Source organism: Anser cygnoides, chromosome 2 (genome assembly GCF_040182565.1).
Source record: "Anser cygnoides isolate HZ-2024a breed goose chromosome 2, Taihu_goose_T2T_genome, whole genome shotgun sequence".
In the NCBI taxonomy this organism is placed as follows: domain Eukaryota; kingdom Metazoa; phylum Chordata; class Aves; order Anseriformes; family Anatidae; genus Anser; species Anser cygnoides.
Genome location: NC_089874.1, coordinates 58,866,340 through 58,892,134, shown reverse-complemented (window position 1 = coordinate 58,892,134; position 25,795 = coordinate 58,866,340). Strand labels below are relative to the sequence as shown.

At 39.9% G+C, this 25,795-nt stretch overlaps 1 protein-coding gene across 22 annotated transcripts in view; it reads right to left on the bottom strand.

The window, feature by feature from the left end:
- TPK1 (thiamin pyrophosphokinase 1) overlaps positions 1–25,795 on the bottom strand; it is a 325,524-nt gene that overhangs the window by 132,956 nt on the left and 166,773 nt on the right. Inside the window, exon 1 of one of the 22 annotated variants that reach the window (XM_066992184.1) lies at positions 943–1,160. The exons of the other annotated variants lie outside the window; for them this stretch is intronic. The gene's annotated coding sequence lies outside the window, so the exon portion shown is untranslated. Of the gene's footprint in view, positions 1–942; positions 1,161–25,795 lie in introns of those variants that run through there. 22 annotated transcript variants of the gene reach the window in all.

Below are 25,795 nucleotides of genomic sequence, written 5' to 3'. Positions count from 1 at the left end.
GATGCAGCCAGGGTTTAATGAAAGGACGCTATCGTAATTGCAAGATAGGCAATAATGGTTGTAGTTTTATAGAATCTGCTCAACTTAATAACATTAACCTTTGGTAAGAAAGTTAAAAAGCCAAGCAAATGTAACATTAAGAAAGGTTAGAAAAATCAATAGCACACAGCAGGAAAGAAAACAATAGATTGCATCTGATGACGATATAACTTTGCTGAGTGATAGGATGAGGCACACACAGAATTAGACTTTGGCTGTTCTGTCTCATTATAGCAGTTATAGGAGGCACATTGCTAAAGAAGGAAGAGTGTGCCAGACACACATAATAGGATTATCGAACCCTATATTTCAGACAGGCACTGAAACCAGACAGGCACTGAAATGTCAATCTGAACATCTCAGTACTTCTCCCGTTTTTAGAAATAGTATGCATCACAGCATGCTGTGGATTTGACGACCGCAGTGTGTAGATGTCCATTCCCCCATGTCCTCATTAATCTCTTAGTAAAAGAAAGTTATGTTTGTTCTTTTTTTTTTTTTTCCTAATCTTTATAAGCATGAAAATATAATTAGGACAGAATATTTAAGATATCCTCATTTGCACTCTATTTCCAAGGCCCTCCTATGGCAAGACCTCTGAGTCTAGCTTTTGAAGCCTGTGTCTGGCTGTGCTCAGCAAGTGCACCAGTGATATCCAGTTCAGTCTTTTAATGACTGTTGTTGAAGTAAGGCTCAATTCTGAGGTATCAATCTCAACACAGATGCACTCATGTATAGTGTTAATGGCAGACAGAGGAAAATCATATATCCTGAAGCTAAAAGAAAAGAGATTAGACAGCTTATAGAGCCTCTCAAAACCACCGCAAAGACAAACAGTGAAGTTTAAGGAAGCTGTATAAATTAAATGGCATTTCTAAAGACTCTCCTTTTGCTAAGCCTTACCTGCCGCCTCACCCAACAGAACAGTAACACACCCGTCAATCCCAGCACCTCACAGGCCTGCTAAGTAACAGCTACAGATTCACAGAATAATTTCAGTTGGAGGGCACTTTGGCAAGTCATCTAGTCCAACATTTCACTCGCTGTAGCTCAGACTAGCTCAGGTTATTCAAGGCCATTTCCAGTCCATGTTGAGCACCTCCAAGGATTCCTTAACTTCTCTGGGCAACCTGTTCCACTGCTTGACCACGCCGAAGTGGTCTGAAGAAGAGTCTGGTTCTGTCTCCTCTGCCCTCCCAAAAGGAAGGGGAACCCAGTAACGTCATCTCCCTTTCACTTCTCTTCTGGAAGTTGAATGAGTTGGTCTCCCTCAGCCTTCTCCCATGCATCATGTGGTTCAGACTTCCCTAACGTATATTTCCCTTACATGCACTATATGGGTATGCAATATTTCCAGCTCAGAGAACCTGATGGGGTCTGCAAAGGGGCAGAGGGTTTCTAGTTCTCCTCTTTGTAATGTAAATTTCTGGCCCTAGGGAATTTCAGCCACTTCACCTCCTGGATCCCTCTTCCATTTTTGCCCGCTTGAAGAAAAACCCCTAACATCTACAACCTTCATATATTAGCTGCAATCACCTGAATGTTTTCAACCCCCAAACATTTTTGCACACAAATATGCAGACAAATATTTACACCCTGGAGTGAAATGGATCCAAGACAAGTGCTGCTCTAGACCAGGTGCTGAAGAAGAGAAAGGGGCCCCAGGGTCTGACTGCAAGTCGTGGACCAGGCCTAGCCAAGAACATAGATGTGTGGACGCATAGTCAGCCAAGTTTAATAGATGACAGTTATTATGTTCTACCATTCTTTCTATATTAGGGGGATGGTGTGGAGAGACCAGAACACCCAATCAGTATCAGAAAGAAAACAACAACAAAAACTAGCTTGGGAAGCATTCTGGAGGTGACAAGTCACCCAGACAGTGGCCTTCTTTACTGCTGGTCAAGTGTTTCACAACTGATCCAAAACAACTGTCCCAGAAAGGAAACTGAATGCTAGCATGGGGCGGAGAGGGAGCAGACTGGAATGTTCCTGATAACATTTAAAAGGGGCAGGATTGGAAAAAGAGAGAGAACAAGACCCTCTAGCTTAAGCTGCTGATAGTTATAAAAGCTGCATAGATTTCCTATAAGCCATAAGTTACTGGAGACTTATGTAGCAAGATGGCACCAAAACCATGGAGCTGGTTTACCTCTGTGAACTACAAACTAGGAGGAAATTAGTCAGTTGAATCCTTTTGCATTTGGGGAGTAGGATGCAAATACAGAAAGCAAAGCAGTCATGTTCACTGATTTCTTTTGGTAGTTTAAAATACTGTTGAACGACTAGTATTGAAAAGCTTCTGTTCTGATCAGCTTAGTTATATGAATTGGCTTTTGATTTTTGTAGTAGAGTCCATAAAAAGGAAGTGTAATTGGAGAAAATGATATTGGATATTTAAATAGCCAAAAATACATAATTAAGTGAAATGCATTTTCTTTCATTTTTTGGACTCAAATTTGGCTGGCCGCTTGGCATCAGCACAAAACTAATACTGTACAGATTGCCTGGCCCTCAGTTCTGGGGTGGCTGATGATTTGACTCTTCCAATTGCACATTAGGTGGTGCTGCCATTCAGATTAACTACAGGAATTTATTAATCATGATGAAGCGTATGCACTGTAAGCCAAATAATGGAGATCTACACTCCAGTGAACCCCCCCCCCCCAGAACAAACAAAGAATATCCATTTTTGACCATCACTTCTTTCTAACCATACATAACACTGCTTGATTTATTAAGCAAGTATTGCCTGGTGGCATGAGACAAACCCAGTAAATATATGTAAACATATGCATACCTCTGCAAACCAATAGCTACATGAACTTGTCAAATTTGAGAGTGTTAAAAAAAGGGCAATGTACTTGAAACTTTGACTGCAACAGCTGCAGCCTCTCCTCCCTTCCCCTCTTTCTATTTTGATACGGTCTTTTTCAAAGTAAATAAAATGTTTCCTGTTTGTGTTTTTAATGAGGCAGCATGGGGCTTCTGATGGAGGATAGCTTTTTTATACCATATATTTGATGTGAAGATAGAAGCAATGAAAGTGTTCTTCTGCATTAATTATGTTGCTCCCTTTCAAAAGAAAAGTCTATTGATCAGGAAATCATGGCGATTGCTTGAAACTAACAAAATATGAATCTGTTTACTTGGTATTTGAACAATACCAAAGAAAGCCAACATGCCTTCTTTGCCACCTAGAGTAAACTGAAGTGCAGAAAACCAAAGATAATAATCACCATAAATCAGAGCAACTAAACCCAAACAACAACAACAACTTCTTAAAGGGAAAAAAAAAAAGCCAAACAACAAAGGTAACCTTACATTTGCTGGATAAATTCACAGTGATTACCTGTATTGCAGCAAATTCTTTGGATTTATTAAGCCTGGTAAATAAAAGCAAGCATCTTAGATGCTCACCCACAGGTCAGGAATTGCAACGAAACACACATAATTACAATACGTTTATCAGAAGATCACTAACAACTTTTACCACTTTTGAACAACCAAGCGGAAGGGTAAAGGTGTTGACTAAAAATCTGAAGTAGAAGGGCTTGTTAGCAGCTGTAGTCTCGAATTTACAATCCATGCCTCTCCATACCCATTTCTGGCATTTAAACAGTCAACCTACATTTGTACATTTCTGTGCAACCCAGACATGTTATTTCTCCAATCTGATGATTAAAACTGAGCACAGCACAGCAGTGACAGCCACCTGCTATTTTTGGATCTTCTTTGAAATTTCCCTTATGCGGCCTTCCTTGTCTAAAAACAAAAGTTCAGAGAGGGGAATTTTAATTGACGGTCAGGCTGACTCTATAATCAGTACCGTGAAAATCTTTTGTCTACCACGCTGATTGGGCCCTTTGGAGCCTAACCTATTGATAGGGCTGATTAGAGCACCTCTCTTTCCTTGGAAAGTAAAGTGCAAACAGAAATTGTTCCTCTATCTGTGTCCATTTATGTATGAAGGCAGCACGCGTAAGGGAAATCAGAGTGCTGGAACAGCGTCAGCCTCTGACAGAAGGGAAACACATGCCATCGATCATGGACAACATGAGCCACTACCCAGCCATGTCAGTGAGAGTCTTTTTTGTGGACTTGAATGCACTTTGAACCAAGACTAAGAACTGTAATGTTTCTAAAATGCTGTAACTTCATTTAAACACATATTAAAGCTAACATTATCTTTGGCACTCAGTACAAATGACAACACAAGTCAAGCACTTTCCTGAAATAATGCTGAAAACACAAGCTGCCCTAAACACGAACCCCATGTCCCGCAAAGCTGAAGAATAGGGAATGCAGCATTCCTGGAAATTCAACCATTTGAGGTATCTTCTATGAGGTGGGAGGGAGGGAGGGAGAGAGAGAAGCCCCCTGAATTTCAAATCCCGTAACACTTTATGCACAGCAACCCAACGTTATTTTTTTTTTAATTAAAAGAGCTCCAGGTTAACGACTTTTGCTTTTTATCACATGGCATGACAGACGCTCTAAAGAGCTAAAGTTAATAAGCAGGAACTGTATGTGAACTGACTTCTGTTTCCAGACTGATTACCAATTCTCAAGATTCATCTCAAGGTAAGAAAACCAAGGAGAAAACAGTAGGGCTTCTACTGGGGTGACTTCAAGGATCTGGGCTGGCAAATTTTAGCCATTCTGAACACTGTCTCTATATGACCCTTCGGCAGCCAAGGGACCCAACAGTACCATGACTGTGAAAATACACAAAAAAACGCTAAAGAGACGTTAAACAGAGTGGCATAAAACTCTCTGCAAGGCATTTCTAATCATTAGGATTATTTAAATATACATGGCCAGTGCAGCTAATCTCTATCTCTTGCACTCAGGATTTATGTGAGGGAATTCTTGTTCCTAAGCTAGTATCTGTCAGTATTTCCCTATTTTCAGAGGTATATAATTGATCTGAAAAGAATTTGGATTGCGAGACGGGAGCTGCATCTCAGATATCGATCACTGAACAGAATTAATTGAGAACAGGCCCCAAATGTGCATTATGCTCACAGAAATGGTGCTTTCTTACACAACTCTGCCTACATGTACAAAAAGAGTACAAGGGGATTCAAAGATTTTAATTATCTAAAGACAGCATATTGAAAAGAGAAATATCTTCCTACATGTGGATAAAACTCCAAAATTTGTACTATCAATACAATTCAGCAACACATTCTTCCTTTTGGTGTCGGGGTATTAATGAAAATAGCAAGATTAGTCCCAAGACTGATCCTTTAGGAAAGTCACTGATTACTTCCCATTGCTTGTTAGTTTTCCTTTATGAACAGCCTCCTGTCTTTAATTTGTGTATTAACTTCTAGCTGGGCTAGGTATATGGCCAGATAATACTCATTTTTTTCCCTTGTTATTGTTTTCTCTGACAGTTTCTAAAACCTCTCAGACTCAGCATAAGAGCTACGTTTTACAAGGAGTAGAAAAAACTTTCTTTAGTAGGAGATTATTCATTGTTTAGAATACCTCATCGTTATAGAATCATTTCATAAAGATTAAAAGGAGAATGCTACGTGGTATGTATCCTGAGCCCCCATTCAGTGGGTCAGCTCCAGAGCTCAGCATTTTAAATGATATGCTGAGCCCCTCTTTCTTCTCCTTCAGTTTTGCAAGCTTCTTTGCAGTCATATTTCTCCTCCTCTATGAAGGACTCATTGCTATTTATTTAGCTATAGCATTTTGTACTGAACTGAACGTTGATGGGTATTTCTGAAGACTGAATAGATTTTGCAAATGCATAATCTGCATGTAGGCCAATGGAAACGGGTTTCTCAAAGTCAAAAGAAAATTAATTGAAATTGTTCTGTATTTCAGCAAGTGATATTAAGATGCAAGTAATAGCAAATAAAATAATAAGTAAACAAATAAAAATCAAACCCAGCTTTATAATCCTTTTCCAAACATCACTGAACCATCTGGGAGCAATGAACACAAGGAGCTGACATGTTGACATTCTGATAGGCAGAAGGGAAAGCTCAGGAAAATGAAACCCCTGCCCAGCACAGCAGTTCTGACTTCATCGCCAGCAAGTGTTCCACAGAGTACAAATACATTTCCAAGTGAAATTCAGGATATATTTCCACACAGATGAAGTAGATTCTTGAATAATCAAAGATCACACATCATATTCACAAAGTTGTATTTTCAATTTGTGGAGGGGCTCAGCTACTCTTAGCTGAATTGTGAGGTTGCTGAATAAACATTAAGTCCTTAGGTCTGAACTAATGTGATTACTTGGTAAGTTGGAAACCAAGTTTCTCTTCCAGGTATACTTCAATGCCTGCTTTTTCAGTAGTCAGATGTTGCATGTTTAGTAGCAGAGGACATCCTGTAACTGGGCTGTATATCCTGCTCCCCACCTCCCTCTTCCATCTGATATATAACCGAGTACTTAAGGGGGACCATTCAGCTGGACAGTGAAATATCCAGCTTAGTGTATTGGAAACATCGGCATTTCATGTGTGAAATGCTTCAGGTTTTGAATAGGTGACAAACATTATATTGAACAAAATAATGTGTAGCCAACTAACAGCAGCGGCTCTATGAGCAACACAGAGCTTTGCAGTAAGAGATTTTGCATTAGTACCCCCTAGGTTTCTCTTAATAGGATATTGCTTTCCTTTAAATAGCAACAGTGCTTTTCTGAAGCCTAACAATGGCATTTCTAGCGCTCTGTACAGATAGCTAAGGTTCCTGGCAAAGGGCAGCTAAGCCACTACAACACATACAGACATTACAGAAGGCACTACACTGTCACCTTCTTGTGCTAAGAGGATCTATTCAGAACCCATTCCACTAACTATTCTGCAAGCTGTGATAAATCCATTGGATAGGTAATATTTTATGTCCACCTCATGATTGCTCCCAGTCTGATCTCTATCAATGCTCTAGTGTATGCCTGAAGTGAATTACCCTGAACAATATCTATATAAAAGATCAGATCCCATGATCTTCCCCTACATGACTGAGAGCAGAATTTGTCCTTGTACATCTGTTGTTGACAAAGGGCAATGGAGCATTCCGGGGTCGTTCATAATTCAAGGTGCAAACTAAAGCTAAAGTGCAAAGAGCTGCAACTTGTTTGCAAGAACTGAATACAGCAAAAAAGCAGACTGGACTGAACACATTGCCCCTAAAAGACATTGTCCTAAGGTATGAATGCAAGTGTTAAAGAGAGTTGGGTGCACACATGAAGGTGGAGTGGCCTAACAGAGTATCTGGGACATGCAAGGAAGCAAGACCAGCCATTTCCCTGACAGCTGCATATACAAAACATGAGGCTGTGGAGCACCCTGCTGTGCTTTGAGCTTCCCGTCAATTATACAGGTTAACATGACTGCTGTAGGAACCTGACCTAATAGAGTCATTAATACCAACTCTCAGGACATGCAAGCATGATATTAAATTTCCGTAAAGTCCTATTCTAACACACAATCACATCTGGAAACTTCTTTTCCACTTCCCTTCATTCTCGCTGGCCTTTATTTTAAACTACTGCTGTTAGAAAGAAAAGAAAAAAAGATATCAACACCTACTTCTGCATTTTGATCAGAGATCTAAAAAACACTTGCAACTTCAAGAAACTGTGAGAAGAGACATCAGAAGATCACTAGGGCTTTATGTGCACTTTTTTTTTTTTTTTTTTAGCTTATGCAATTCTTCCACATACATTATTTTGACTGAACCTTGCCTGAACTGTAAGTAGTTGGCTTTCCCCAACTACCTGGCTGACAGCTAGGTAGGTTATGTCTACACTGAGCAGGTGCAGAACAGCCCTATGAACAAATCCAGACCTTACCCTATGACTCAAAAACCTCTCCCTGCAAGACATTTTCAAGCAATGATGAACATCAGTGACTGCCCTTTAATCCATCCTGTTAAAGGTTTATCAGACATTTCTGAAGGTTTGAGGTCACTAGGAAAGAAAACACTTCCTTAATGTTTTCCAGGGCTGGATTTTCTGAAGATGATTAATGTACTGACATCATAAAATATGGAGATTAAACAAATGTTTTCAGTAATCCTGTCCATCTTTCTAGACAGAAAGTTTTTCTATAGTATCCTCTCAAGTGCTGTGTCCACCTTTATAAAAATATTCTTCAAGTCCTTCAAGTCTCAGAGATTTTACTTCTTTCCGTCAGAAAAACGTACCACACTGCAACAGAAACAGACAGATGTTTCTCCTGATATTTGCTAAATGGACTCTTACTCAGACAAATCGCCCCTTGCATATAGGCATTATATATTGATATATCCCTAGTCCCAGTCAATGCCAGTATCTCTGTAACTCTTTCCCAGTCTATCTTTAAATTCCTGTTTCAAAATCCCTAGCATCCAGCCAAAGAAAACACAAAAGGAAAGCCAATACGCAAGCATTACACAGAGAGCAGCCTTCCTCTGCTGACAGAAGGCATTACAGCTGCTCATTTTTTTGCACGAACCCATTGTGCTTTTACTTACATAATGGGACTGCAGTCCTGTGCCTGAATTTGACCACGAAAATTACTTGTGATGAGAGGCTTTGCTTTTTAAGCTGCAACTCGTACCCTAAATACCAACACATTCCAGTACATTCAGACACTTAATAGTTTTCTCTTAAGCAAAATCTCCAACGCCTTTCATTTCACGTCTGCCTAATTATGAGTTGTCCACCCATGGCATCTGGAGGTAACGCCCTACTTTCACTATTCATTGTGAATTAGTCATCTCTTCTCCAGTCTTCAGTATTATAAGTCCCATCCAAAAGGTTTGGAAAGCAACTGTCTTGCGATCAAGGCACCGAGACAAATAAGGATTCAGTCACTGGTGCTGCCATGGAAATCGTGTATGATCTGGGCAAGCCATCAGCGCGCAGCTATATAGTCATGTCGAGGCACTCAGCAGTTCCCGTTTGCTGTGGGTGTTAGGCTTTGGTTTTGGCCTCTCTCTCAGTCCCATCACCATGAAACACTTTTGCTTCTCCTATATTCAAATTCTTAAAATGCATACTTTCTTCACCTTGACTTTTACAAAAAAAGAAGTTCGTATAAAAAGGTGTCAATCATCATCAACTCTGCATCCTCATTTTAGTCATCACAGAAACTTTTGCTTCCTTTGGAAATTCAAAAACTAAGCACTCTAGAATTACGTGCCGCATCAAGTAAAAATAAAAATACCACAGAGGAAGTACGCAACTCGCTTCTTTTTTCATTTGAATGAATCACATTGGAGATCCACACTGGAAATATTTTTTTAGAGCAGATTTAAAGCAAAAGCTGTTTTTTTTTTCTCCCAATAAAATTATTTTATTACTAAGTAAAATAAGACAGTTACTTAATTTTCTTCATGTAACCTTAAAGAACCACGGTTGCACTTCCAACTATTTCATGTCAAGTCAGTACTTATATTCCCCACATACTGTTTCCAACTTTTCTGTGCACATAATGCAAATGAAATGCGAAGCTGCAGCTTTCAACTATATCGTTTTTTTGAATGTGACAGCTAACTACTAAAATTGGTATCCGAATGCAGGGCAGTGGAACGTAAAATACATTGTTTTAAATGGATTGACTGAAACAAATAAACAAACAACCAAACCTAAAACCACTTTGATCACTTCATTCAAATTGTTGTAAAGCACATAAAGGATTTTGCTAGATTGTCAGAATGTAAGTAGGAAATAACTAATGCAGACTTAGGTAAGAATACACCATAAAGTAAAGACTTTCTGTTCAGTACTTTTTGCAAAATACCATATAACACCTTTTCTGGCAGTAAGAGCAATTTCCTTCACTCTTAGCAAGCTCAGCCAAAATTTTGCTAATATTAAACTTCAGACAGTGTTATAGCACCAGACATTTTAATTAACTACTTATTTTTCCCAAATAATTTGGCTGAGTGAACAGAGCTCATTTTAAAAAGAGCTAAGATTATCATGTGCAAGAAGAAATACAGTCCCTCATTCTAGAAGAATTAGGAGGTCATCGTAAATAACATCTGCACGCTTACTGTAAATCATTTTGGTGGCAGAAGGTACTGCCATGCAGTCTGATCAACATTATCAACGAAGCACAGCCAATTATTTTGATATGTTTGTATGACAGATTGCTGTTATTAGTCAACATTAGGATGTTTGATGTAGTTGCATAGGGCTGCCATTCCCTAAACTTCTTTTGTACACAGAATCACACACAGAGAATCATAGAATCATAGGCTGGCTTGGGTTGGAAGGGCCCTTAAAGACCACCCAGTTCCAACCCCCTGCCATGGGCAGGGACACCTCCCACCAGACCAGGTTGCCCAAAGCCCCATCCAACCTGGCCTTGAACACCTGCAGGGATGGGGCAGCCACAGCTTCTATAGGCAACCTGTGCCAGGGCCTCACCACCCTCTGAGTGAAGAATTTATTCCAAATAGCTAATCTAAATCTCCCCTTTTTTAGTTTAAATCCATTAATCCCTGTCCTATCCCTACACTCTTTGAGGAAGAGTCCCTCCCTAGCCTTTCTGTAGGCCCCCTTTAGAAACTGGCAGGCCGCTCTAATGCCTTCCTGGGGCCTTCTCTTCTCCAGGCTGAACAACTACAATTCCCTCAGCCTGTTCTCACAGGAGAGGTGCTCCAGAAAAAAAAAAGCGTTTCTGCAAAAATTAAATTTAGGTGAGAAACAAGGGCTTTCTTTCACTCGTATCATGTAACGTTCAACTTCAAGCCACAATTTCACTTAATTGCAAGCAATCTGTAACAAGTTTTGAAATCTATACAACTTAGGCTGTGTCATACCATTTTCATTTTCCATCATCAGCATCTGCAACCAGAACTCAAACAACATTTATTCTTTTCATGATGCAACACTGAACCAAGCTTCCCCTTCCTGCTGACCTGGAATAGCCAAAAGCAAGATTTCCCTATCCTTCAGGAAAACAGTCCATTTTCTTGAAATGACCAGGCACAGTTGCTTTATCTACAGACCAGCACCAAGGGGCTGCAGTAATTCTAGTCATGGTCCTGTCACTGCTGTTGCATCAATTCTGGTGCAAATTAGAGAGTTTCCAATCTGGGCAACAGGTAAACTCCACAATCCTTGAAAGACCTTCTTAGATTTGCAGGCCCAACAACTATGTTTTGAGTGATCCAGCTGTTTTTTTTCTGTAGGCACGGAAGATGAGAAACGAAGTGTACAGAAAAAAATTGGGAGGCAATAAGCAGAAAACAGAAACATATGCTACAAGACACTGCTGCGTAGGCTGCCCTAGGGTTGGCAAACCAGAGGACATATCTGTGAAAATGTGAAGGCAGAAGTAGAGTCTCAAACACTAAAGCTGGATTTCTTATTGAGATTTGTGTCACTGCACATTCATCTTCCATTTCATTTTCCATGGTATCTCATATGTTTTGAGTAAATAAATGAATTACTGCCCCCTGATACTTGTTTTTACATATCCCATTTATCCAATGCCAATCACTGTTGTGAACAGCCTGTCTCTGAGAAGGCAGATGTGGTGCCCGCCTCTCATCCAAATATTTTTTCCATTAAAAGCAATGCACCTAATAGCTCCTCAATACTGAATTCCCTTATCACTCTGAAAACCTCCAGTAACTCAAACAGAAATTAATCATCTGAGAGGATATTCCTGCTGCACCACCCAGATCTCACTTTTCACTCTTCCATTCCAAATATTACGTTTCCCACATTTTAACTCACTAACCACTGTCACAGATTTCTAGCTCAGAAGCAAAGTAAAGACAGTGTAAAACATAAATCGTGAGGAAAGTAGCAACCCATGTACTTCTTCCCCATGCTCCCAACAGTGGCCTTTCCCTATTCAGTAGTGATCCATTCCCATTCTGCACAAACCTTTTGCTCAAAAGGCTACTTTGGATAGGACCCATTGTTTCAGCAACTTAGCCCCATAGCCAAGCTGGTGCAAAGGTCAGCCCCTTTATAGGGCAACCACACCCCAAAATACAACAGACCATCGCTGCAGTGAAAGTCATGCTCTGCCCCGACATGCAGCTGAACGTGACCCCTCCAGCACCCCTTCCAAGTTCTTGCTCTGGCCCTACATGGCCCAAGGAGCAGCCAGGGTAAGGGGTTCCTCTGCTACCAACAGCAGGAGAGCCACTCATCCATTTCAGAGGTCAGCTCTGAAACAAACACAGGTTTTTAATATTTGGAAGATGTCTCCACCCTCAGAGACCTTGCATTATCAGGAGAAACAACCAGATGGAGTTGACTGAGCCAGATTAGCACAGTACTGAATTTGTTAATCATGGTACAGGAAAAGCAAAGAAAAAAAAAAAAAGAAAAGAACTGACATGCATAAAGATACACTCTACCTAACCCCTGAGGATCTCCTTTACTCTAATTTTCCTAGTGACTGTGAAAGAAGATGAGTTCATGAGCTAACTTTCAACTGAATGGTCTGAGCCCATGACCTGAGAAACGATACAGGGAACACGAGAGTCCCTGGCCACTGTCTGAACACCTCTGACAAGGCACCTTGATTTGGGATAACAAAGCCTTCACCTGAGCAAGGAACCAGGCCCACTGATCGATCTTTTCAAACCAGAGCGAGGGATGAGAGGAGATGCAGGGAAGAAAATGATGTAAACATATGGGGCTCCCTGGTATGGTGGCACTACAAATGATAAATAACAATAACATCAGTCATTTCTAGATTAAATGCAGGGATGTACAATGAAATCAATAAACCAAAAGGGACAAGAGAAGCAAAGTATTCAGAAATACCTGGGCATGGATCAACAAGTTAATAAATCGGCCTAGCAATGTTGTACAAAGGTTCCTCGCAAAGTATCCCCGACAAACTGAATCTGTATTATCCCATCTCCTGTAACTGCACTTTGTCCCTAAACTGACATCATCCCTTCCTCTGTTACTGATTTATCTTGAGCCATCCCTCTGTACAGAGATGCAAAATAGTGCTAGCGGGATTAAATCAAGGTACCTGCTTTTCAGTAAGCTATTACCAAAGCTCTAGGGAGAATAAATACTGTCAGTTTGATTGCACCACGGTGCTTACAAAGATGCCTTTTTTGGCTGAAAAGTTAATCACAGAAGACTTTATTACTTTGTATACTAGAGAATGATAAAGACGACTAGTGGAATAATTACATTATATTATAATTTCACACAGTAACCCGTTGTCAAGGGCATGGAAATGCTCTGGAAGTACTTTGAATTCAAAATATGCTGTATATTACTCAAAGGACTGTCAAGGCTTTCCTGTATTGATGACTCCACGTCTACAACCCATCAGCACACCATGACTACGGCCCAGACACACACGCATTGCTACCTCCACGCCAGCTCTGTGCAGAGCTGCAGCAGGCACCTTTGCATCAAGTTCTCAGACTGGGGAGCACTGCTGGTCACACTGCAGATGCACTCAGGTCAGTCAGAACAAGGACGTTCCAGGGGACACCTAATCAGCTTGATCTCAAAGCTGAGACCAAAGCCTCTGCTAAAAGGGGAGGGCTGGGAAGAAGACAAAAAAGGAGAGAAGGCAAGGAATATTGCCAGTGACTGGGGGACATCCACCTGCAAAATGATCTGGAATCATTTTATCAGGGAAACTCACCACATTCAGTTGAGGAAGGAGCTGTTACTGCATTCAGGCAGGAAACAGCACACACACTGGAACCTATAGCCAACATCTACTCATATTTAATGGTAAGAATATCAAGTGATTTTCAGTTTAAATAGCTAACTGTCCTTAGACCCACATGAATTCCTCAGACCAGCTGTTGACTGGGGCCTTTACATTGCTATACACAAGGGCCATACAACTTTCATGAATTTAGCTGGGAGAAGTAAGCCTAACAGTCTGCAGTACAATCAGAAACCAGAGACATCAGACAATTATTTCTGGAATCACCACAGGAAAGAGGTGTTCTATCTGATTGAGCAAAAATTAAAAATAAAAATAAAATAAATAAATAAAGACTTATTTAATTTTATCTCTAATTCTCCCTAAAACTCTACACTCACGTATCATCTCCTGTCTTAGGTGAAGGAAATGCATTCCCTCTTTATTTTATTTTTATTTCAACAGTACCTGTCAAAAGGGAAAAATAAATAATAAATAGCAATAAAATATCAGTCACAATGACAGGCTTGTAACCCACTCCATAACCACAAACTGGACATTTAGTGTGGAAGCTGCTTGGCACAGAAGGACGCATGAAGAGGCAGATAAAAATCTGCATCTGTCTACAGCAAAGATGCATCTCCACTTCACTACATTTCAAGTACAATGCCTTCAGGATACACACACAGACTACTCAGAATAATGGATCTGTAGACTGCCCTGCATGATGGATTTTCTGAATTTCTTACTTAAAATCTGCATGAAACATGGTGACAGGTTTGTATGGAGGTCAAACTGGAGATTTCATTTGAGAATTCTGTTTGCACTTTTTGCAGTTCAAAAGCACAAAGGTTTGAAGTTCCAAAGGTCTGAAGTTTCAAGTATGCACACGTACATACTTGAATATATCCGACTTAAGGGAAAATATATTCAGCATACATTGTGTGAACATGTGGCCAGCCTAAACATCCAGCCAGGCTGGCATATCTGATAATTATATGCATATAGTCAGGTAAAAGTGCTTGGCCTGTGAACTGAGGTGAATGGAGCCAACCTGTGAAAAATCTAAGAAGAGCTTTTGAAATCCACCCTAAATTCAGCTCAGACCAATTAGGTCTGAAGGACTCAGGAAATAGAGACAAGCGTTTTTTAGAGGTTTTCTTAACTCAGCAACAAAAAGGAAAGACAGCAGTAGTTCTTGGACTGTCTGTATGCTAAATCCACATGCATATGTTTCACTGTAAGTCACTTATCTGAATTAGTAAATTTAGTTAAGCGAAAATTGGATTTCAACTCTGCAAGCATGAAGATTCTATTTTCCACAAAAAATCCAGTATTACCTCTCACAATGCACATATTAGCAGTTACACAAATGCAAGTCAATTAATGAAAAAATACAGTTAGTTTAAAAAAATAAATTCAAAGAATAATTAAGAATCATTCAGAATAATTAAGAATCATTAAGATCATCTGTTCCAACTGTCCCCCTACCACCAATATCACCCATTAAACCATGTCCCTAAGCACCACATCCAACCTTTCCTTGAACACCCCCAGGGACAGTGACTCCACCACCTCCCTGGGCTACCTGTTCCAGTGCCTGACTACTCCTCCTGAGAAGAAACATCTCCTAATTTCTAACCTAAACCTGCCCTGGTGCAGCTTGAGGCCATTCCCTCTAGTCCTATCACTAGTTACCTGTGAGAAGAGGCCGATCCCCAGCTCCCCACACCTTCCTTTCAGGTACCTGTAGAGAGCAGTAAGGTCTCCCCTGAGCCTCCTCTTCTCCAGACTAAACAACCCCAGCTCCCTCAGCCGCTCCTCACAGGACTTGTGTTCCAGGTCCTTCACCAGCTTCATAGCCTTTCTCTGGGCACGCACCAGGGCCTCGATGTCCTTCTTGTAGTGAGGGGCCCAAAGCTGAACACAGCACTCAAGGTGCAGCCTCACCAGAGCAGAGTACAGGGGGACGACCACCCCCCTGCTCCTGCTGGCTACACTATTCCTGATACAAGCCAGGATGCTGTTGGCCTTCTTGGCTGCCTGGGCACACTGCCAGCTCATGTTCAGGCGAGCATCAATCAGCACCCTCAGATCCTTTTCCTCTGCACAGCTTTCGAGACACTCTGCCCCAAGCCTGTAGTGTTGCATGGGGTTGTTTTGGCCGAAGTGCAGGACCCGGCACTTAGCCATGTTGAACCTCATCCCATTGGCCTCTGCCCATCGATCCAACCTGTCCAGGTCCCTCTGCAGGGCCTCCCTACCCTCAGGCAGATCAACACTTCCCCCCAACTTGGTGTCAGTTACAAACTTGCCGAGGGTGCACTCAATTCTCTCATCCAAATCATCAATAAAGATATTAAAGAGGATGAGCCCCAGCACTGACCCCTGGGGAACACCATCATGACCGGTTGCCAGCTAGATTTCACTCTGTTCACCACCACTCTCTGGGCCTGGCCATCCAGCCGGCTTTTAACCCAACAAAGCGTGTACCTGTCCAAGCCATGGGTTGCCAGCTTCTCCAGGAGAATACTGTGGGAGACCGTGTCAAAAGCCTTGCTGAGGTCTAGGTAGACTACATCAACAGCCTTTCCCTCATCTACCCGGTCATAGAAGAAGATGAGGTTGGTCAGTCAGGACTTGCCTTTCATGGACCCGTGCTGGCTGGGCCTGATCCCTGGGTCGTCCTGCTTATGCTGTGTGATTGCATTCAAAATAACCTGTTCCATCACCTTTCCTGGCACCAAGGTCAGGCTGACAGGCTGGTAGTTCCCTAGACCCTCCTTATGACCCTTCTTACAGATGGGTGTCACATTAGCAAGTCTCCAGTCATCCACAACCTCTCCAAGTGACCATGACCACTGATAGATGATGGAAAGCAGCTTGCCAATCACATCCACTAGCTCCCTCAGCACCCTCAGGTGGCTCCCATCTGGCCCCATGGACTTGTGACTGTCCAGGCAGAGTAGCAGGTCTCTAACTGTTTCCACCTGAATCACAGGGGGTTTATTTTGTTCCCTGTCTCAGACTTTTCCCAGGCCAAATTTCAAATTCCAAGGATATTAATCCATAAATAAGATCTAAGTTGAAATAAACATTTAGGAAATATGGTTGTGCTCTATTATTTCTAGGTTTTAAGTGTCATCTTACTACCTTATCTAGAAATCAACACCAAGCGTTCTATCAAATTCTGGGGAAAAAATCCCAGAACGGTATTTGTAGCCATAATGAACTTAATTTTCCAATATCAAAAAAGGAATGTTGGTATCAACATTCAAATTAAGTCTATTCTCATAATACATAACAAGATTTAATTTATCAATTGTCAAATTATCCAATAAAGTCATTAAGATGAAATACATGCTCCCTCTACAACAGATGCAAATCATATCAGGTCATATTAAATGGGCTATTAAAAACATGTGGATGAATACTAGCCCAATGATTGTAAAATCTGCTTTTGCTTCTACAGCAAAGATATTTACTGTTTTGTATTAAAGGGGTTTAAAAAACCACCCAAGAAACAAAAAACAATCCCCTGCATTGTTTATATTTAATGATTAGTATTGCAACTGGTAAACTAGATGCCTGGATTCTGTCTTTTAGGCTCAAGCTGGCTTCAGGAAGGTCACAAAAGCGTCTAAAGTGATGATCCAAAAATGAAAACAAAAATTATCTTCTAAAAGTTTCTTTTTCAGTAAGGAAGTCTGGAGTTTGGAGTTTTTGACCTTCTAAGCAGTGTTTTTGCTGATCAGTTCCTCTGTCCTCGGCTGGTCCTCCTCCTCTTGCATACTTCACACTTGCTCTTAATTTCCTTTCTGTGTTCACATGGTTGTACTTGAAGTCTTTCTTGTTTTTCAGCTTTTGTTTATGAACCAGTACCAGGCAGAAGTTCTTTCAGATAAAGGGGGTGGAAATCTGCCTTCTTATCACTTAGTGCATAAGCTCCTATGCAGATGGCCTGTTCTCAATTTTTTGAGGCTTTCCCATTTTGAAATACAATTATATAAGATTAAAAAAAAAAAAAGGGCAAACTAGAGCACAGACGTCACAGACTTTCTGTTCATCTCCACAGCTCACAATTCAACTTCCGATCATCCTACCCAATGCTATTTTTGGACTCCAAATCTACCAGAAAATGTTTTACTGTCTACCAAAACTACACTGAAAATACAATACTTCTTGTCTCTTCAGTGACACGTGCTGAAAAAGTTATCTACCATCCACCATTCAGGTATACCTGGGTTTTACTATTTAGTACAATTAAAAAAATACTATTTTCTCCCCTCATGCCCATAAATGTGAACCCAGATCAGCTGGTTTTGTTCATAACTTTATTATAAATAAAGTTATTTTACATTAACCTTTATTTTTTATTTCTGCTATTCCCGATCAGTGCATGCCTTGTAATATTTCTACACCATATTTGACTGCCAATTCATGATATTTCTGGTAAAGCAATGAAAATCTATTTGCATACCAATGAAAATTGTTTTAGTTCTTCTGTTTTGCTGTCAAGGTTCTTGTACATTAGTGTGTAGTATCTCAGTTACTCCTCGCTGACCTTATCCGATTTTCTAGCTGGGTTACATACTTTGTCCAACTACAGCTCCAGTCCACATTAAATTGTACTTCTTCCCTCCGTTCCACACTCTAACCCCCAGTTGTGTCTTTATCCTTTACTAAATAAGGCAATCTTAAATGCTATGGAGACACAGATAAGCTTATCTAACCACATTTTGCATTTAAAAATGAACTGATTTACTGGACACATGTGGTTGAACTCAGTAGCTAGAGATAATATTGATCGTTTCTCATCACCAAGCCCTTCTGCACTTTATGAATAGTACTTCTCATCATCTCATACCTCATTTTTATTCATACACCGAAGGAGAAAATAAACCATTCTACTTTTTTCAAACCTAAGCATTGAACTGAAGTCAAATGACTATAATAAAATAATAATAGAAGAAATCTTTAGCTGTACAGTACAGACCCCTATCAAAAGCTTCTTTATCTTACTCTAGCTCCGAGTTCAGCCACTGATGTGGATAGATATGTCTGTTCCCTTAAACTTTCAGTAGCTAATATTTGTAAAATCTTTATTTAGTTTGAATTATTTCAAACAGAATCAAGGAATTTGGCAACAAGCGTCACAATTTTCATTTTAATTAGGCTTACTTTAGGCTTACTTTTCAAAAGAAATATATACATTTAGTAAAATACAAATACTGTGTTTGTATCTTTCAAACACACACATATAAATATAAATATATATACACATATAAACATACAAATAGCACAAACATGCATATTTGCGCTATAATAGCACATATAGATATTTGTGCTACCTACTTTGTTCATAAGTCAGACAAAACTGACAGTGAGAAAGGCTCAGGTGCTGTCATTTCAGACAAGTGAATCATTTGGAAGTAGGGAGGACTGGGATGGTTTGCTACGGGAAGAAATTAAGGATCTACTGACAGATAAACAGAATAGGAAGCTACTGTTGCTTACATTTCCTTCTGTGCAACTTCTTTGAAAGTGAATTTAATGAAGTGAGAGCCACTGTAAACATCAGTAAGATGATTTATGTACTGTTTATCTTTACAAGTTTTTGTGGTATTTATCGAAACAAATCAGATTTATGTGAACTCTTCAAAGCATCTTGAGTTGCCACAAAAATGTACATCACATAAAGCGATGAATAGTGCTCTGTAAGAAACCTTAAACTTTTTATACTATTTCCTTCCCTAATCTAACCATACATTTTACATTGGCCTCTTTCCTGCTCCACCATTTTCCTCCTGCTGCAGGGAGTTCTGAGCTATTCCAAGGCATCTATAAGCTGTCAACCCCTACCTACATTTTTCACATTTTATAAAACCAAGTTCAAGAAGAACCTGTCAAAAACGTCAAATGCAATTATTCCCTTTCTCATATCACTTCATTTCCCTACCTATGCATCTACTTGAGCTTCAGGTCTGCATTTACAAAAAAATGTTACACAGAGCTGTCCTGTATTTTGTACAGGAGGACATGATCACAGGAGAATCACCTACTTTAACTCTCAAATGTCTTGTAATCTCTGTACCTTCTGATAGGATGTTCCTGTTCAAAATGTTGAAAGCCTTACCATTGCCGCTGTCTTAACTGAGTTGAAAACTTTGCAAATTCATCAGTTTCTTTTCTTTATTAACGGTAGGAGACAAACCAAGCTATTATCATAGCTTTTTTACCTCTCTCCGCAGATGGTTACCTTGCTCAGGACCCAGCCTAACCACTCCGTTGCCATCAACAACAGAGCCACCATCAGTTTGGAAGGGGATGGGACTTCCCACCAGGCCACAGGCTGGCCATGCCTCCTGTAAATTGTATGACATCACACATTCTTTGGACACTCTTTACAAGCCTGGTGCCAAGGACTACCACCAAAGCTGTATTCACAGCCTTCAGTCAACCAGAACAAATCAGTTGTTTCTGACTTACAAGTGTTCAAAAAGACTTCCTGGTGAAGAAAGGAGCTTCTTTTACATTTAAGGCATAGCTTTGACTCTTAGCTATTTAAGATACTGAGCCTCTGAAATTTTCCAAAGCCTCTCACTGAGTGGCTCTCAGAGCTAGAAGGATGCTCTTCTGCAGAAGGGGAGAAAAGGAGAAAGAGAGTGAGTCTGGCCACAGCCAGCTATTTCCTTTATTGAGGGGAAACAGTTTTAGATAAGAGAAAAATACGTAGAAATGGTAAAATTGGAGGAGAGAGCTATCTCCCTTGGCTGACTGTTTCTAACTCTAGCCTCTCCTTGGACAGTGGGAACGGCTCTGTGGCAGCTGGTCTCTACTCATGTGCCTGGGGGTGCAAGCTGCAACCAGGGCAGTACACGGAGGTTGGCACAAGGACTGAAGCACATAGAGCAGTCTAAACTTGGCAATTAAAAGCAGGATTCATGCTTCAATCCAAAACTGCCCGGAGTCAGGAGGAAGGGGCTTGTCCAAACACTCAAAAAACTGCAAAAAAACATTTGAAAATTTCTCCAATCCCTTTTCCAAGATCAAGCCAAACATATTTTATCACAGCTGCTGTAGCATATGAAAATTGACTGTTATTGTTTACAAAACAACAACAAACAAACAAAAAACTTGCAACATCCTGCCCCTCAGACCAAATTACAGTTGCTCAAGGCCCAGTGGGAGCTGAGCTCTTTTGGAACAGTAATGGAGCTTTTGCCACAGAACAACGCTCCAAGGAGTTTCAGAATCCCTCCATCATCTCTCCCATTTCAACTGATCAATGGGAGAATAAAATGGGAGTTGAACTGTGAGATTCCCAGTTTCCTGACAGCATGTGCCCCACTTCCAGTCCAGGATATGCTCAAGATATTGAGCACACAATCTTATCAAAGAGAGGATTTTCTGAATCGCTCTAAAGACCTGCCAACACATCCATCTGCGTAAGCAACTGTCGATGCCAGATCAGAAATGCACTTCTGCTTGTATGTCAAGTCTTGATGAGTACATTTATCGGCTCTTGAAACCTGTGATAAATAAAGGATACAGAGCATTTTCTGATGCCTGAGGAGATGTTCTCACTACTGTCCCCGTTACAACTTCCACCAGGAAACTGTAGTAGTAAATAGTCCCAAGAGATGCACCCATGCTTGATTTGAAGAAAGAAAGGTTATGGTCCTGCTGTGAGCACTGCTACCCTGTTGAGGCAAAGGCTGACCTATTATCTCTCAGAAGTATTTTGAGGTGGGATTCCTGTAAGTAGCCAGTGGATGCACAGAAAGGGTATAGTACCACAAAGACCATTTACAAGACACTATCCCTTCCCTCTGTCCAAAGTAAATATTGCAAACCCAGTCCTAGAAGTAAAGGAGTGTCAGCTGGGGCAGTAATGTATAGGAATCCAGTGCAACTGTCAGCCTGCTGAAAACCCTAAGATGCCTCTAACAGCCAGGTCTCCAATTTTGACTTCTTCCTACAAATACCACTTCAACAGTAATTAAAATATGAAGTACCTAAGGCACTGAAGTATAGTAACTTCTTTCTTTTTTAGTGTATGTTGAAATACTAGGTGGTGAACAAAACAAATGGAGGGCTTTTACAAGCAGCATCTGCACACTGATATGTCAAAAAGATTCTGGCTTTCAAATGCTAGAAATAAATGGAACTGGGTCACAATAAGCAATCATATCCCACGTTTAATCCCTGCTCTGTTCTCTGAAGGTGTCCTCCCACTGCTGAGCTTAAAAAGAGGAAGGTCTTTTCAGCTCTTAATAGAAGGCTTCTCTTGAAGGCTACATTTTTCTCAATTAAATAAAAATCTGGTAATGTTAACCAGCAATTTATGGTAAAATGCCAATTCCTTACCTGAAGGACTATCATCAATTAAGTGCAAAGTAAATACTTACTAAATTAGTTGTTTCAATTGGATTAATAGTTGCTTAGACACGTTGTACATATCAGCAGCAGTTGCTGCAGAATTTGGACAAAAGAGTCTTAACACCTGCAAATTTACTCTATGTTCCAGCTTCTGTTGCAGTTATTTAGGCTTTAAGCTCCTTACATGATTTGGGTCTAAAACATTTTCTATTCTTCACCTGATGAAACTCCCATCAAAGTCAAGGAGGGAATAAGCACAGGTGCTTCTGTTTTAATTTGTCTTCAAATAAAAACATCTGAAGTCAATAACAATAAATAAATAAATAAATAAATAAATAAATAAATAAATAAAACATGTACTGCTTCTTAATAAATTGAAAACATTAGCTTAAGATTAGGGAAAAAAAAAAGTTTTCCATGCATATATACTTATCACATTCACTTCTTCATGGCTGCAAAGATATGGCAGAAATAATTTATTTGCTGATATATCAGGGAATTTTTTCTATTTCAACCCAGTTCTCTTTCCCTTGCTCTGCTATTACCTTTATATTTCTCTCTTAATGTGCTTCCCCTTTTCAAATTTTTTTAAGACTCCCTGCCTTTTTCTCAGTTTCCATTCCTTATTTTACTCTCCCCTGAGGTTTCCTTATTCTCTCTTAATTCATTTCACCACATAGGGGACTGTTTCCATCCCTAATTATACCTCTAAATCTATTTGATTTGAAGAACTTTTATTTATTTTTTATTCAAAGACTATCACAGCTTCTTCAAACGAAGGAATCTGACAATGCATCAGAACACAGACTAACTCACACTGGTCCTGAGACTTGCTGGATTTCAGCTAAGTTTCCTGCAGAGTCAGCTTATCAAACCTTGATCCAACCCGTCTTTGTTGGACTCTGCTAAGCACGCTCAAGGAATAGAGCAGAATTGAAACAGAAAACCAGAGCTTCAAATGCTTAGTGATGGCTGCAAAAACAGCAAGAATGGGCTCTTGCTGCTGAAGAATATTAGACTCAGGAAACACAGGACAGAAAAATAAGAGAAGAATAGATGAGAAAGATAAGTAGGAGAAATATTCCAATTTGCAGAGCTTTCCCCACCCGTTTGTAGTTAAGATTATCAGAACTTTGTTTCTTTCATTCCCCTCTCCCCCTCAATTTCAAATAAAATTTCCTCCTGGTATATGTGAATGCAACTTTTATCATCCTAAACCATTTCTCAGTGCAGCTATAAAAACAAGTGTTGTAATTTGCAATTTTTTGACTAAATCAAAATCCAGTAAGGAAAAATAACTGCTCCAAAATCTGCACGTAAGCCTTCCTGCTGCGCTCTACCTCTGCTTTGGTCCATGTTAAAACTCAAAATAAACTTACAATTCCATGGTTAATTAATTAATAAAAGCAAGTTCAAATTTGGCAGCCTTAGCTAATCCTTCATTTCACTGACAAGCAACAAAAGCCTTTTATCTTCTCTACCTTAACAACAAACATCATTTTATCTGTCTTGTTCATTTATAAGCTTGTATAGCACTCATTTATCTGTGTGAACACAAACAGACCAAACAACCTTCTTGTGTCTGGATTATCATCCTTGAGGTTTTGTAATTGTATTGCACTAAGTGAAGTGTAAGCACCATGAGGGCAATTTATGGTAAATACATAGCAGCCCTGAACCATGTATGCCAATCTATATTGCCTTTTATGTTCATGGTTGTGTCAAAGATGAAGAAGAGAGGTTTATAGCAGCCTTGGCAAATCTCTCTCTTGATTTTGGGGGCTAGGGAGAAGGACTCTGCATAGTCTATGCATCTCTTTTAAAGCAGGGGAATGCACTCACCACAATGCTTGCTACAGGTCCCTGAAATCACATCAGAAGATATCCTTCTCATCCTTTTCTCCAGCCTACCAGCAAACCTTCCTACTTCAAAATGAGCAACAGACTTCATGTTCTCTCACTCCTCACCTTCTGAAATGAGAGCTACCTGTTCTTTGACAAGATGCACAATAGAAACATTCACAGAGGATGCCAAGCTTCTTAAAATCCTTAAGAATTGTGGAATCAGGATTTTGGGGATCCTTTCCTTGGCTAATGACCACATATGTGTTGCTCTGCTTTTGCTAGTTAATGGGCTCCCCTGCAACAGAATCAAGCTTACAAATCCCATGGAGCATTTGGGCTGAGCTTGGAGTTTGCAGCAACATTTGATGAGCTGCAAGGTTCTTGGTTCTGCACCACTTTTGGAAACTGTTCTAATTAGCAGTCCACAGGCATGGGGCACTGAGCTTTGCACTCCAGGAACAATTTGATCTTAAATTCTCTAGAAGGAAAAAATGGATGTTAAAATCCTACGTACATCTAAAAAGGCCTATCATCTGAGTTCTCAACTGCTAATACCACATTAAAGCTGTCTCTTTTGTCTGAAGAGGCTTAATCACAAAATACCTCTGTTCAATTTCCTTCTCCAGATCAAACTGTCATTGTTTAAAACACTTTTTTTTTTTGTTTTTGTTCTATGCATGGGAAATGAAGTTAATTCAATACTTTTTTTTGTTGTTTTTTATCTTTTCTCTTATTTTCTCCATCACAGACTGACAGGTAAGAGTAATGAGTTCTTTCAGAGATTAACACCAGCTTAATTTTTTAAGATTCTTGGAAGTAACTCAAATGTCTAACGCATTACAGGTTCTCTCCTTTCCCCCCCTCAGGCCATAAGCAATGTGAGGGAGAAATAAATCTCATACTGCAACACAGTATGAAAATGAAATTGGATGCAAGACTAAAATACCACCAGCATCATTTTTGTTACACGATGCATTGTTTTCTTACATATTCTACTGTCAGGCAGTTGAGGTTCAGCTAAAGCACTTGTGAGAACAAAGAAAACAACTTGTAACTTGCAAACTGGTATTTAGCTCCCAAGCAAAGGACACACAAACTAACTCTCTAGCACTCCCCCCAAAAAAAAAATTAAAATTAAAAAAGGGAGAGGAGAGAACTTGGTCACCTTGCATTCTCAATCATACTGGATAAATTAAGGTCTAACTCAGGTCCTACTACAAATACACAGTGGCTCTCAATGACCTCCTAACTAGCTGAATCTCAGCAGTATTAATTTGACCTTACAAAACAAGTAGGACTTAACTGTTTATTCAGGTTCAAAAGGGTTTATATGCAAAACTAGGTTCTAACACAAAGAACGTATTTTATTTAAAAATATGCAAGACTAACACTGAATTTGTTTCTTTCACAAATCTCATTTGTATTTAAACAGGTGTATTATCTTCTGTAAACTGCTATCTTGGTGGAATTTTAAACATTGAAATTAGGAATTGGACAAAGATTTTTCTTAGTTTTATTTTTTACCCAGCACACAAGAACAGCACAATGCAAGCCTTGAGTCCTGAAATCCTTCACTTTACAGAAGATCCATTTCAACAGGACTTCCCAGCATGTAATTGTACTTGTATTAGCTCAGCAGGACAGAAAACAGGCTGAACAAAATTTCCAGCCAGTCTATGTAATGCCACAGTGGTTTAGCTGTGCACATACGCCTACATACCTATAGGAACGCTCAGTACAGTCATACAGATACCAACAGAACAGGAGAGAAAAAGGTGGTTAAAACATGTTCATCCACTCTTTAGCATAACATAAAAAATCAGCAGAATCAAACTTGACTAACAAAAGTCAAACTCAAAACCAAAATAAAATCTAGGTGACATTGTCTATAAACACTTAAACTGGGGAATGTA